The sequence below is a fragment of the Saccopteryx bilineata genome, chromosome 9, assembly GCF_036850765.1.
Source record: "Saccopteryx bilineata isolate mSacBil1 chromosome 9, mSacBil1_pri_phased_curated, whole genome shotgun sequence".
Taxonomy (NCBI): Eukaryota; Metazoa; Chordata; class Mammalia; order Chiroptera; family Emballonuridae; genus Saccopteryx; species Saccopteryx bilineata.
This window is the reverse complement of record NC_089498.1, coordinates 50,377,032-50,391,783: the sequence shown is the minus strand read 5'-3', so window position 1 is coordinate 50,391,783 and position 14,752 is coordinate 50,377,032. Positions and strand designations below refer to the sequence as shown.

General features: G+C 46.1%; 1 protein-coding gene across 6 annotated transcripts in view; it reads right to left on the bottom strand.

The window, feature by feature from the left end:
* The window catches only part of SGMS1 (sphingomyelin synthase 1), a 325,673-nt gene extending 323,295 nt beyond the window's left edge, over positions 1-2,378 (bottom strand). For 5 of the 6 annotated variants that reach the window (XM_066244178.1, XM_066244179.1, XM_066244177.1 and 2 more), the window contains exon 1: positions 2,109-2,378. The gene's annotated coding sequence lies outside the window, so the exon portion shown is untranslated. Of the gene's footprint in view, positions 1-1,497; positions 1,522-2,108 lie in introns of those variants that run through there. The other variant, XM_066244180.1, reaches the window with a different exon arrangement.
* Between the last annotated feature and the right edge of the window lie 12,374 nt (positions 2,379-14,752).

Genomic DNA, 14,752 nt, shown 5'->3' with positions numbered 1-14,752 from the left:
CCTTGGCATGTTGGGACAACGCTCTAACCAACTGAGGCTCCAGTGCCAGGGCTCGAATTAACTTTTTAAAATGCTTTCTGATATTTGAAGTAGCGGCTGCCAGCACTGAAGAGTTACAGAAATACATCTTACTATTTTATTTAAAATGTACATTTCTAGTCTATTAAGTATATATTTCTAGTATATTAAGCAGAAAAATAAGGAAGAGACCATTTCTCTGCTTTGCATATTGCTATCATTTTCTGCAACTACTTAAACTGCATGGTGGCAGCTGCCACCTCCTGCTATCCAGCATGTCACAGAACTAAAGAGATTCAAAAACATGTTACATAGTCTAACATACCCAGTGATGAAACCCAAAAGAACAGGGCCTCCAGACCTACAGAAAGCAGGTCTGAAAAGTGAACTGCTATAGGTAGAACCTGGCTCGTGGAGGTTCCCCCAAAGTTGGCACCGCCAACAGCAGGCACAAGCTGCAGCCGCTGACTCGCTGGCTTGCTTGGACAAGGCATGGCTCCAGAGCTGGAAGACTGCCACCTGCTGAATCACCAAACAACCCTGGGCTTCCCTTGGAGCACTGACCAGGCAGGGACCCATCCCCCGCCTGGCTTCTCCCGTGGACATCTTACACCCCGACCAATAAAACACCCTCCTGCAAAGGCCAAAACAGCCGCCAACCCCTTTAAGTCTGGTTGGCCCTAGGCAACTCCCAACCCGTTGCTACGTCGCCAGCCCACTCCTCTCTTTCTGCCCACTCATTCCCTCTTGAATGTTCAACCCCCAAAGCCAGGAAGGGAGTTCACAGCACACCATGACAGGCATTTAACACTTCCATATCTAGGCAGCCAACCGGAAACACCACCAAATCTGAAAGCAAAATAACCTGTCCAAACAGCTTTTAAGGTGCAGGAAGGTAAATGTCAAAGGAGCTAAAAGAGTAGGCAGGCTTCATAACAGAAAATAAACTTCCCTTTCAGAGAGCAGCCTTCACCCTTGGTTTCATAAGTGTGTACAGCGGAAGTCTGTACTGTTTGAAGGTGAAAAGAAACATCTGAGAAGCACCTGCACGGATGCGCTTCACTCCCTCCATACATGTCAACCCTTGTCCCGATTTTTACTCGCGATTCCCAAGAGGGAAACAAGCGTTAACCAGAACGCGCCAGACTGAATCCGTTAGATGGACCAGGACTCCTACTCGGCCCACCAGAAGAAGCTGCAAGCCCGAGTCTGGGTTAAGACCGTGGGAGACACAGCCGCTGCTGTCGCCGCTCTGCCCTTGACAAGCCCCTCTGAATCGCGGAGACCTTTTACTCAACGGGAGAACCGCGTCCCAGAGAGACTGTCAGTCCCTGGCTGCCCTGGGCTCCTCAAGGCCTCACCCCTAAACACCCTTATCCATCGGGGGCAGCCCAGCGGGATCTTAGAGCCTCCTCCTACCTAAAGGCTGTTTAGCGTCCTGTGGAGGAAAGCTTGCTCCTCGGGGGAATAGGGTCCCACCTGCTATGTAGCCGCGGGGGACGGGGGTGAGAGGAGAGGGAGGATCCCGAAACGCTGGGCGCCTGGGCCGCTGCGATCTGGCCCGGAGGGACCAACTGTCACACCGCCGCCCGGAGCGTGGGGGTGGGGCTGCGATTTGGGGTTGGTCCCTGCGGGTCTCCAGACCCCGGCCCATCCACTTCCCGAGGGCAACCAGTCCCCCAATTCTTTGGCCCCGCCACCGTCCGCTCGCCCCGATCAGACAGTGGGCAGTCTTCCAGTCTGCACGCAGCACCTCTGAAAAAGGTGCCCACTGACGCCCCTCCTTCTTCCCCGCCACAACTTGGTCCGGGGGCCCCTGCAGGCTGCCCGCCCCCTCCAATTTCTTGAGGCTGGCCGCGGGGCGGTGGGAACACCGGACCGCCCCCTGCGCCCACCCACTGGGGCGGCCGCGCGGGGGGAGCGCCGGCCAGGTACGCGCGCGGCACGGCGCGGGCTGTGCTCACGCCCCCTCGTCCTCCAGCTAGCCGCACTCCGCTCCCGGGAGCCTGGCCAGGCCCGTGTGACGGGTGTCCGATCGGCCCCTAGAGATCGGCTTTCTTCCGCCCCCCCTCCCCTGCTCCAGGACTCACTTGCACCGAGTCGCAGCCGCCGCCGGAATTCCGCTCGCCGAGCCCCCCACCGCGGGATGAAATCCGGGGCAGGGCAGCGTCGGAGATCTGCACCTGGACCGCGCTCTCGCCGGGCGCCAGAGGCAAGCAGCTTTCCCTGGCCGTTCCCGCTCTCGTCTGTGCCCCTGCCGCCGCCGCCGCTGCCCCAGCCGCTGCCTCCCTGGTGCGAACGCTTCCGACTTGCCACCGTGAGCCTCCCGGGCTGCCGAGCATGCCCAGTCCGCTGCCCAAGCCGGCCCGGCTTCCCGCGCGACACAGATCCGCTCCTCCGGGTGTTCGCGGCGGCCGGGGGACAGGGTGGGGAGGAGGGGCGGGGCGGTGTCCGCAGGGGGCTCTTCCCCGGACCCAGGGGCACCCAGGCCGATTGCGCACCAAGGGGCTGCTGGGGTTTGTCTCCTTTGCTTTTTGAGTAATGGAAGCTCGAGAGGCAAACGTTTTCCCCAACGACGAGAAAGGCCAGCTTGCACAATTTTAGGGTGCCGTTTATTGGGGCCAGACGGAGCCGAGTTTCAGGGTCGGAGGCGGTAATACTACTTGGGGCTGAGCGGCGAGTTAAAGAGCTAGAGCTGGTCAGAACAGCGAACCCAAAGTCGGCCTCCTGGAGTCCGAGCTCTGGGGCATGAGTTTGCGAGCTACCGAGGATTTTCTTCCCCACCCAGTCTCAGAGCTGCGACACTTGTGATTAACTCCTGGTTGAACATTCATTAAAAAGGGGCAGGCCTAGGACTCTACAGACCATTCTCAGATCTCTATCCAGACTCTCATATCCTCAAAGCTGGCCACCTGCGGGACCACCCTCTCGAAGCCAGTCGGGGCTGGGAAGGCGGGACAAGCTGTAATCTGTGCGGGGAGACTCTGGACGCCTCAGGGCCGCCCCGCCCCGTCCGGGCCCCACCCCCGCCAGCCCCTCGGAGTTGCGGAGAAAACCCGGAGAGCGGTTATTTAGGATGAAACACTGCGCATGCCCAGTAGCCGGATCTAGTGCAGGTTGCCCAAAGGAAGGTTTTCTTCGAAGGGTTAGGGGCGGGCGGCGGGGAGAGGTAGCCTTGCACCAGGGCACCCTCCCTCCCTGGCCCTCCCGGGCGGGCGAGACGCCAGTAAGGAAAGGTTACCCTGGGTTGCGCCTCTCACAGTGTTTAAGACTCGACTGGCGGGGGAGGGGGCGCACGGCGTTATCGCCGTGACACGTGACTGTCCGTGGCGCTTCGGGCAGCCATCTTCCGCCTGGCCATCGGGCCGCGGGCGGTGAGCGGACCCAGAGCGATGGGATTGGAGCAGAGCGCCCTTCTCCTCGCCACGCCCGCCCGCGGGGCTGTAGCGTCCGCTCCGCACCTGCCTCCGCCCGCCCGAGGCACTAACTCTAGGCTTATGGGGAGGGCAGGCTCCCGCCGGTGGGGAATAAACCTCTGTGAAATGCAGAGGGCAGACTCCCGGGCCGGTGGCTTCTACTTTCCCGCAGAAGTGGAAGTTGAAGAAAGGGATCCCCTTTCGCAAGACAGTGACACCGCAGCTCCAGCTGCCTTCTTGTTCTAACCTATTGCCTACAGAGGTGTGTTGTGTTGGCAGAAACATCTGGAAGAGAGTCCATCACTTTTCCCTGCAGTGCAGTATCTATCCCACAGCCCTTTACGGAGAACGAGGGTGGTGATATTAATAATTAAGATTCACGGAGCTCCTGTCACGAAAGCATTTGCGGTTCCTGTGATTTTAGTATCACCCTTGTCACCATCTTAGGATAATTTGTTTGAATTGCCAAATTCTAGACCTACAGAAAGGGAACTTCGAAGGGTGGGACGCTACAGACTCATTAACAAGCCCTCCAGGTAGTTCTAGACATTTTATTTCAGCTAAGCCTCCAGCGGCACACTTTACAAACGTGGCATTGAAATGTTGTTATATAGTGGACCATAAAAGACAGTGAGCAGTGGGAAAGTCAAACCCAGCCACCAGTCTGACTTCAGTGCAGGCTTTATATCGCGTCCTCCACTTGTCCTCCTCCACTCCGGCTTTTCTGGCTTCTTCCCCTGACACTAGACAGCACTTCTCAGGGAGATTGAGAAAGTGCCCTTGTCACATGGGTTCTAAAGTAACTGAAATTCAGTTGATGTTTTGAATGTCTATTGAGGGTAAGGCTCAGTGAGTCACAGTAGCCGTACTGAATATTTTCCTCAGTTTGCACAAAAGGTCAAAGAGAAAGCCTGCTTTCTTATAGTGTAACTTTTTCTGAGGGAATGCCAAAAAGTTGCAGGCTGGTTTCTCTGGAGTGCTATTTAGGTAATGTCGCTTAAGCTTTAGACCTAAAAATAAGATTCAAGGAAGCATCTGGTATAGACTTATGTCAAAGAGTCTTTAAACTTACTTTAAATCTCCCCTCCCAAAAAAAGTAAAGATGAACTAAATTTTGCAAAGTATTGATAATTCTTGATTGTAAGTGGTTTTTCTAGAGTACTCATTGTAATGTTTTTTTTTCCAGTTTTCTGCATGTTTGGAATTTCTCATAATAAAATTTTTTGTTTTTCATGAGTAATTTTAAAACGATATATAACACATGAAAAAAGCAAGGTATAAAAAACTATTTTATTCCAATTGCATAAAATAATTCAGAGAGAAAAGCTACATGTTATTAAAGAAAAGAATAGACAATAGAAGTAAACTTAAGTCACTTGTGCTAAGCCTCACAACACCAAACCAAGACTTAGACAGGGGTCCCCAACTTTTTACACAGGGGGCCAGTTCACTGTCCCTCAGACCGTTGGAGGGCCGGACTATAAAAAAACTATGAACAAATCCCTATGCACACTGCACATATCTTATTTTAAAGTAAAAAAACAAAACGGGAACGAATACAATATTTAAAATAAAGAACAAGTAAATTTAAATCAACAAACTGACCAGTATTTCAATGGGAACTATGCTCCTCTCACTGACCACCAATGAAAGAGGTGCCCCTTCCAGAAGTGTGGTGGGGGCCGGATAAATGGCCTCAGGGGGCCGCATGCGACCCGACCCGTGGGCTGTAGTTTAGGGACCCCTGACTTAGTACCTTACCTAATTGCAGTTTCAGCCTCTCTCAGGAATTTGATTTTTGGTCACTTAATCTAGAATCACCTGATCCATACCAGTGAGGTAATCTGATTGGTGGAACCCACCCTTCCCTCAAAGGAGGGTGACCTTGCCTGAAACAATCCACTTTTTGTTAGAAACTTCACTCTCTTGCCCAATTTTGCCTAAAAAAGCTTTCCATTTTGTACAGCTCCTCAGAGATCCTATCTGTTTGCTACCTGGGATATTGCCCAATTTATGCATTTTTGAATAAAGCCAATTTGATATTGAAATGTACTCAGTTGAATTTTGTTTTTTAACAGATTTGGTGGCAGCAGTGGGATCCAAAGAAACTTCTGACAGCACTTGGGGACAAGAAATACAGACAGAGTACCCAGAAACCCCTTTTGAGTTTTTTCACCATTTCTAAGAGCGATGGATAAGTTCCTCTTTATGCCAAGCTCTGGTCTCTAAGCATGGAGTTCCCAATCTAATTGGCTTTCCAAACTGACAAGGAAGTCAGTTTGAGCTGACAAACTATTCTGTCCAGAGCCCAAATCCCTTGCCTCTATCACAGACCACAGTTCTCAGTTATTGGGTAGAAAACTCCAGTGCTTGATTCTGACCCAAGATCCACGTGGGAACTGTTATCGGTGGTTTGCAGTTCCCCATTTATCTGGAGCCCTACTCTGCAGTCCCTTTGTTAAGGTTGGCTAGTTCAATTTTTTCCCCCAGTGCAAGAATCCACACAGTGGGAATTGTTGATGGTGCTCAGAGAACCTTCTCTTGACCACAACACAGTTAACATCTCTTAATCATGGCTGATGTATTAAAGTGCACATATTTGTCTTATTTTGTGTAAAAAAGTGTAAAGCCAGTAGCCAAGGCCACCATCACAGCAGCCTGGCCCATGCAGGTTCGCATTGGATTCGGACAGTCGGTAAAGAAACAAGGGAGCCAAAAACTGATGGGCCATTAGCTTTAATCCTAGCTTGCACCCGGCGGGCAAGTAAAAACACACACTGGGCTCCAAAACCCACTCACATTCAGTGCTCACAAAGCTACCGACTTATCCGAGTTTCCTAGAATCAAAGGTTTCTAGCTCACTAGCCTTATTCACCTCTGTTCCCCATCTCCTTCCTTCTCCCTGCACAAACTGGCCTCTCACTCAACACTCCGCCATCTTGGCTGCTTCTCCTGGCCTACTCCACGTGGCCTCCTTCTGCTCTCTGCTCTGCTCTCTCCTCTAATGATAATTTCAGGAACCAAGAGCAAGCTCCCGTTCTGCCCCTATTATATAGTGTAGAAATCCAAACCTTTAATCCAATATACAAAATAGGGAAGTCTCTAAAACAAAGTCACTTATTTGAGGCATAATTGGATTGTACCACCCCACATCAAAAAGGGTAGGAAAAGCTTAATCGCAAAACCAAGCCCCAGGCTACAAGGATTCTGCCTGCCCACAGCCCGCCCCCAACACACATTAATATCACCTGGGTGACGGCCTCCTCGTGGGCAGCGCCATCTTTAACAAAGTGAGCATAATATATTTTATCTGCCCAACAAAAAGGTTATTGCTAATGGAAATCTTGAAAGCAGGTACAAAATTGGAAGTTTGAGCATTCAAGAACTGTTAGGGCACTTACAACCAAACTCAAAGACTCCTACAGTAGGATAAGTTAGTCACTGAGCATATTAGAATGACACCAGGTCACCTGCCAACCTTAAGAAAATTTCCGACCTGTGGTGGCACAGTGGATAAAGCACTGGCCCAGAACACTGAGGTTGCCAGTTCAAAGGCACATATACGAGTTGATGTTTCCTGCTCCTCTCTCCTTTCTTTCTTTTCTCTCTCGCCTCTAAAATGAATAAATAAAAATATTTTTAAAAAAACAGAAAAAAAAAGAAAATTTCCATGCAATGAGGTATACTGTAAAACACACAGTCTCCAACCCAGAAGTATCCAACCCAGAAGTATCCCCCATAGGTATTAGTTTGGCTCCAAGAGACTAAATAAATAAATAAGTACATAAATAAAATGGGATCTTAAAAATCCAAGGAGTTAAGCATGCTACTTTCTGACACACCTGCTTATTTTATATCTAAGAACTGAAGTCCTGGAAGCTATAAAAATCTACAAAAATGGCAAAAAAAAATCCTCCTATAATTACAATGGCCATTGTGTAATTAGCTAAGATTATTTACTTTTTTTTTTTTTTTTTGTATTTTTCTGAAGCTGGAAACGGGGAGAGACAGTCAGACAGACTACCGCATGCGCCCGACCGGGTTCCACCCAGCACGCCCACCAGGGGGCGATGCTCTGCCCCTCAGGGGCGTCGCTCTGCCGCGACCAGAGCCACTCTAGCGCCTGGGGCAGAGGCCAAGGAGCCATCCCCAGTGCCCGGGCTATCTTTGCTCCAATGGAGCCTCGGCTGCGGGAGGGGAAGAGAGAGACAGAGAGGAAGGAGGGGAGGGGGTGGAGAAGCAAATGGGTGCTTCTCCTACGTGCCCTGGCCGGGAATCGAACCTGGGTCCCCCGCACACCAGGCCAACGCTCTACCGCTGAGCCAACCGGCCAGGGCTTAGCTAAGATGATTTAGAAAGTACACTTAAAGCAAGGGCTTCCAAATCAAACAGAATGGCTTACATATTTTAACTGGTATACAGAACCCAAAGCCTTCAAAATTCCAAAATTGTTTCATTGAAATATTTGTTGTGAAAAGTTAATGGAAAAACTAAGCAGGGGTCCCCAAACTTTTTACACAGGGGGCCAGTTTACTGTCCCTCAGACCATTGGAGGGCCGCCACATACAGTGCTTCTCTCACTGACCACCAATGAAAGAGGTGCCCCTTCCGGAAGTGCACCAGGGGCCTGGATAAATGGCCTCAGGCGGCTGCATGTGGCCCGCGGGCCCTAGTTTGGGGATGCCTGAATAGGATACCTAAAACAAAAGGCTATCAAACTGATGTAACTGATTGCTCCCCCTGTCCACCTTTGAATGAGTGTTCATTCCAGTAATCCTCTGAATTGCCTTTTCACTCTGAAAAGACTATCAAGCAGTTACTTTTTATAACTGACTTTTTTATGTTTAAGTGAGAGGAGGGGAGATAGACCAGGATCCACCTGGCAACCCCCATTTGAAGCTGATGCTTAAAATCAACCAAGCTATCCTGAGCACCAGGGGCCAACTCTCAACCAATCAAGCCACTAGCTGCAAGAGAAGGGAGAGAGGAGGAGAGAGGGAGGGGAAGAGAAGCAGATGGTCACTTCTCATGTGTGCCCTGACTGGGAATCAAACCTGACATGTTCGCATTCTGGACTGATGCTCTATCCACTGAACTAACCAGCCAGAGCTATCACTCACTTTTTAAATTTTTTACTTCATTGATTTTAGAGAGAGAGGAAGGGAGAGAGAAAGAAACATTAATTTGTTGTTCTACTTATTTATGCATTCATTGGTTGATTCTTGTATGTCCTGACTACAACCTTGGCTTATCAGGGATGTTTTACCAAACTACATGGCTGAGGCCTCAAGCAGTTACTTTTTAAAATAAGACCACATGCAATCCACCTGAGACAACAGGTGATCGATCCTCTTCAGGTTATCTCACTCCTTGGTTAAAAGATGAACTAAGGACTACAGTTTACATTTTTTCCCTAAACACAGGGTATCCTCAAACATTTTTTTAAATGGATTACTTCCTGAAATTAATGAACTGTTAAAAAGGCAGAAGATAGGACCATTCTGACTGAACTCATGACCATAGCTAAGCACTTTGAACGACTTCAGAACAAGACTATAAACAGCGTCCACCAAGTTAATGGCCTTACAGAGAACCCCATATCTACCCACAAAGGAGAGTCCGCATATGAGCCTCTCACAGAGCTGAAGAAATGCAGGGAGGGATTTTCTGGTAAACTTCTACATTATTCTCTTAAACAGCTAAGGGAAAATTAAAATTAATGAGAGCCTTGCCAAATTCTGATAGCTACCAGAGCTATACACCCTCTCTCTACCTTAAACCTAATCAAAACCTGAAGATGAGATCCTGGGAAAAGTGGCAGAAGCCAACTAAATGTGAGAATTCTTACCAGAGCCATCTCTCCCGAATGCCTGTGGTACCCAAGAAAGAGAGAGGAAAATAAAGTATCTTTCGCACCCTCTTTGGGGACATCTTTTGAATACAAGAGGTTGTTCAATGCTACCCAAGATATGTACCACTTGTCCTTGCTGAAACCACAAATTTGCCAAACTTTACAAAACCAGAAATGTGGCTCCAGACATAGTTTAAAACCCACCTATTCCTTTTACCAATCTTAAAGCTGTTCCATTTATCTCCAAAAGGCTTGTACATATTGTAAAAATTCCAACCTTAGGAAACCAAAGTCCATCTTGGAGTAACTTGCATTCTTCCCCTTGTGCCTCCGAGATTTAAGTATTCTGCAAACTTCAGTGAAGTAATGCTTATCAGAAGGAGAACAGAAGTGAGAGAGGCCACTTGATATTTATGTGGATGAAAAATCATGTGTCTTCAATCCAAATATTAGTAAAACGCTTTAGCCATAGAATAGGTAAAGTTTATGTAGGTTTACAGTTGAGAGTATGCAAAACACAGAGTTTATCCTTGATACTTAATATTTTATTATTTATTTGTATTACAAATATAACCCTACTTTTGCCCACCCCAATATTCCAACTGAGAAAAAAAATTGGACCCAACTGTTCTTTTATAAACTAATGAGTTTTATATTATTGTACAAAAGACAAATTTAGAATAAAAACAGTAAGATGTCTGTTTCATTCGTCTGTTTTGGCATATATATGTTATAAATGCTTAGTATTTTTCTACTTTTGGATGGTACTGCCAAAATTATTCTATAAAGGAGCTTATTTAGTTGACTTAAAAGTGCTTACATAAATTAAACTCTCAGAAATATAACAGAAACTAAGCCAAGTGTTTTTCAAGTTCACATGATATAAAAGCATCTTCAGTATGTAAAAGCTACTTTAAGTTTTTTGGTTCAAATAAAGTAGGTATGTCTTCAGTTATCAACATTAAAAATAACTCAGACATACCAAACTTCCATTCTACCTAGGCTTATTAAAAGCCAGCAAGTATATATTACCTCTCTTATAAAATATCAGCAAGAAAAATAGCTTGAACTGCTGGTTGACTTTGTCTACTATCTCATGAAGTTTTTGTGGCTAGTCTAAACATAGCTGTTATGAACAAGTAAATTTAATAGGTAGAGTAGGATAAGAGGTTTCCAAGTGAAGTTTTCAAGTAGTTTCCCCCAAATCATTTTGGTAACTCAAAGCCTAAATGCAGGGATCGAGAACCTTTATGGCTGAGAGAGCCATGAACGCCACATATTTTAAAATATAATTCCGTGAGATCCATACAATATGTTTAACACCAAATACAAGTAAATGTGTGCATTTTATGTAAGACCAACACTATTAAAGTACAATAAGTCTCTGAATTCTTTTTTAATAACATTGTTATACTGTTGCTAACCAATGATGAATAAAGTACTTCTTACCATTAACGTGACTTCTGGTGCTGCATGGTTTTGCTGATGGCTTTGTAGTCTGATTGATATGTGGTGAGGTTAAGCTTCATGCAGGCATTGAGACTTCCTTCTGTTAAACGTGATCGTAGGTTGGTCTTAACATTCTTTAGATATGAGAAAGACTGCTCACATGCATATGTAGAGCCAAACATTGTCAGTACAGCAATAGTCACACGCTGCAGTGTGTGGAATGAGACGGGAAGTGCATTTCAAGTTTTGACAATCAGCTCGTCCGCGGGTTGAAGTTTTTTCATTTCTCCCCACTTGTGTTTGCTCGCCAACTCTGCTTGCTGTCGTGCAAGTCTTTCCAAATCTTCATTCAGTGACTTGAACTTATTCACCCACGTGTCTGAGGCCTCAAGTCAGCAGCTTGTAGCTCAAAATCTCTGACAGAGACACCGGGGATGTAACTCAGGTAGGCACTGTCCACTGCACACTTGTGTGGATGGGTGATGAACTTAAAAAGATGAGTGCCCTCACAAAATTCTCCAAAGTGTTCTTTGAATGACTGTAGGAGATTAGAGGTGAAGCCCGCTAGCTGCTGGAGATCAAGATGTTGAGCAGGGTCACTTGCTGTGCATGCATCTTTAAACTCTCCCAGTTTTTCAAAGTGTAGTAAACGACCTGTTTCAATGTCAGCGATGAAGAGGTCCAGCTTGTTTTCAAATGCAAACACTGCTTGTTGAAGGGATAAGACTGTATTTCCAACACCTTGCATTTTCACATTGAGCTGGTTCAAATGTTCAGTCATGTCAATGAGATAGTAGAACTTCAGGAGCCACTCAGTCTTAGCTAACTCAGGATGCTCAACGTTTTTGATTTTAAGAAAAGTCCGGATTTCGCTCAGATGAGCTATGAAACGGCTCAGCACCTTCCCTCTTGACAACCAACACACATTGCTGTGCAGAAGCAGACCAGGATAATTATTCACAACTTCATCCAGCAGTGTTTTAAACTGGTGATCATTTAAAGCTCGGGCAACAATAAAGTTGACCACCCAAATGACCAGTGACATCACCTCACCAAGCTGCTCGCCACACATCTGAGCACAAAGCACCGCCTGATGTAGGTTGCAGTGAAAACTTAGGATGGCTCTCTTTTCATGTTCACGAAGAAGCGCTACAAATCCTCTATTTTTCCCCGCCATGCACAGAACACCATCAGTACACACCAAAATAAGTTTATCCATTGGTAGATTTTTTTCTCTAGTGAACTCAGTGAAAGACTTGAATAAACCCTCCCCTCTTGTTGTCTCTTTCATAGGCAAAACAGCAAGACTTTCCTCACGTACTGTGTCACAGACAGCATACCCTGCAATCACACTGAACTGGGATAAATGGCTTACATCTATTGACTTATCCAAAGTGAGAGAAAAGAATGGTGCTGCATTTATGTCCTTCACTTGTGTTGCCTCAATTTGATTTGCCATCATGATGGTACGATCATGAATAGTTCTTGCTGACAGAGGCATGTCTTTTATTCATTTGATTATCTTGTCTTTATCCGAAAAGTCATCAAAAAGTTCATTGGCAACATCAAGCATGAATGTTTTGGCACACTCTCCATCTGTGAATGGCTTTCCGTTTCTCACAATTGCTAAAGCACCAGCAAAGCTAGCAAAATTCCAGTCACCTTGTTGGGTACAAACACGGAGTTCCTGCTGACTAGCTTGCACTCTGCACAGTAGCTCTTGACATGCTTTCTTCCTGCTGTCCCCCGCTAGATATTTCGATGCAAATGTAGTATGGCGTGTGTCGAAGTGCCGCTTTATATTTAACCGTTTCATGGATGCAATTTTATCATTGCATATTAGACACACAGCAGAACCTGCTCTCTCCACAAAAGCGAATTCACTATCCATTCCTGCTGAAAAGTATGATACTCTTCATCTCTTTTTCTTTTAGCCATCTTCTTCATCAAAAAAGATTCTGCAATTAGCTAGCTGACTACTTGATTAAAAGGAGGGAAGTTTACTCCCTGACCTCACAACGACCCATGTAACTTACGCATTATCCAATAAAAATTTGGTGTTGTCCCGGAGGACAGCTGTGATTGGCTTCAGCTACCCACAACCATGAATATGAGCAGTAGGAAATGAATGGATTGTAATACATGAGAATGTTTTATATTTTTAACATTTTTTTTTATTAAAGATTTGTCTGCGAGCCAGATGCAGCCATCAAAAGAGCCACATCTGGCTCACGAGCCATAGGTTCCTGACCTGTGCCTTAAAGTTTTGCTGAGTTAAGTTGAATGCTAGAAATTCATTGAATATCTAGATCATTCTTAAATAAGATAAAATACTGAAACATTAATTACTGAAAATAGGTATATCTATTTTAGACTTCTGATTGCCAAGAAATTGAAAATATTTAGGTGTATTAGTAAACATTTTTTTGTACCACACTGAAAATTTTACTATGCTAAAGGCATATGTTTCTAATAAAATATACAAAATATATTTTAATATGATTAAGTGAATGGGTTTTAATATCACAAGTAACCTGGTGAAAAATTGGAATTTGCTTTTTCTCTCTGTTAAAAAGATAATGTTGTAATGTTGTCTGGCCTGTGCTGGCACAATGGATAGAGTATTGACCTAGAATGCTGGGGCCACCTGTTCAAAACCCTGCTCTTGCCCGGTCAAGGCACATAGAACAATCAAACAACAACAAAAGTGAAGCAACTATGAGTTGAAACTTCTCACTCTCCCCAACTCTTCTCTCTGCAAAATCTTTCTTAAAAAAAAAAAAGGCCCTGGCCAGTTGGCTCAGTGGCAGAGCGTCAGCCTGGCATGTGGGAGTCCCAGGTTCAATTCCCAGCCAGGGCACACAGGAGAAGTGCCCTTCTGCTTCTCCACCCCTCCCACTCTCCTTCTTCTCTGTCTCTCTCTTCCCCTCCCGCAGCCAAGGCTCCATTGGAGCAAAGTTGGCCCTGGTGCTGAGGATGGCTCTGTGGCCTCTGCCTCAGGCGCTAGAATGGCTTTGGTTGCGGCAGAGTGATGCCCCCTGGTGGGCATGCCGGGTGGATCCCGGTTGGGTGCATGCGGGAGTCTGTCTGACTGCCTCTCCGTTTCCAACTTCAGAAAAATCCAAAAAAAAAAAAAAAAAGGCAGGGTTTTCTTGGATTCTTGGTCTGCTCATGATAAGAAATTGTAAAACATATTTCTTTACCTTGAAAATAGTTTGCCTAAAGCCTGACCAGGTGGTGGCACAGTGGATAGAGCGTCGAACTGGGAAGCAGAGGATCCAGGTTCAAAACCCCGAGGTTGCTGGCTTGAGCCCAAAGGTCACTGGCTTAAAGCCCAAGGTTTCTGGCTTGAACCTAAGGTCACTGGCTTGAGAAGGGGTCACTGACTCAGCAAGCCCCTAGTTCATATGAGAAAGCAATCAATGAACAACTAAGGTGCTGCAACAAAGAATTAATGCTTCTCATCTCTCTCCCTTTCTGTCTGTCTTTCTCGCTCTAAAAAAAGAAAGAAAGAAAGTACTTTGCCTAGAAAATGAAGATTCTTTGTTTTGTCAAAGTAAATTTTTGTGTTATCTTTATTGGATTGACTACTTAAAGGTGAATCTTTTCTATTAAAAAAACTTAGGCCTGACCCAGTGGTGGCGCAGTGGATAGAGCGTTGGACTGGGATGCGGAAGACCCAGGTTCGAGACCCGAGGTCGCCAGCTTGAGCGTGGGCTCATCTGGTTTGAGCAAAGCTCACCAGCTTGGACCCAAGGTCGCTGACTCGAGCAAGGGGTTACTCGGTCTGCTGAAGGCCCACAGTCAAGGCACATATAAGAAAGCAATCAATGAACAACTGAGGTGTCACAACAAAAAACTAATGATTGATGCTTCTCATCTCTCTCCGTTCCTGTCTGTCTGTTCCTATCTATCCCTCTCTCTGACTCTCTCTCTGTTTCTGTAAAAACAAAAAAGAAAAGGAAAAAAAAAACTTAAGTTTTTAAAATTTTTTTTAATTCATTTTAGAGAGGAGAGG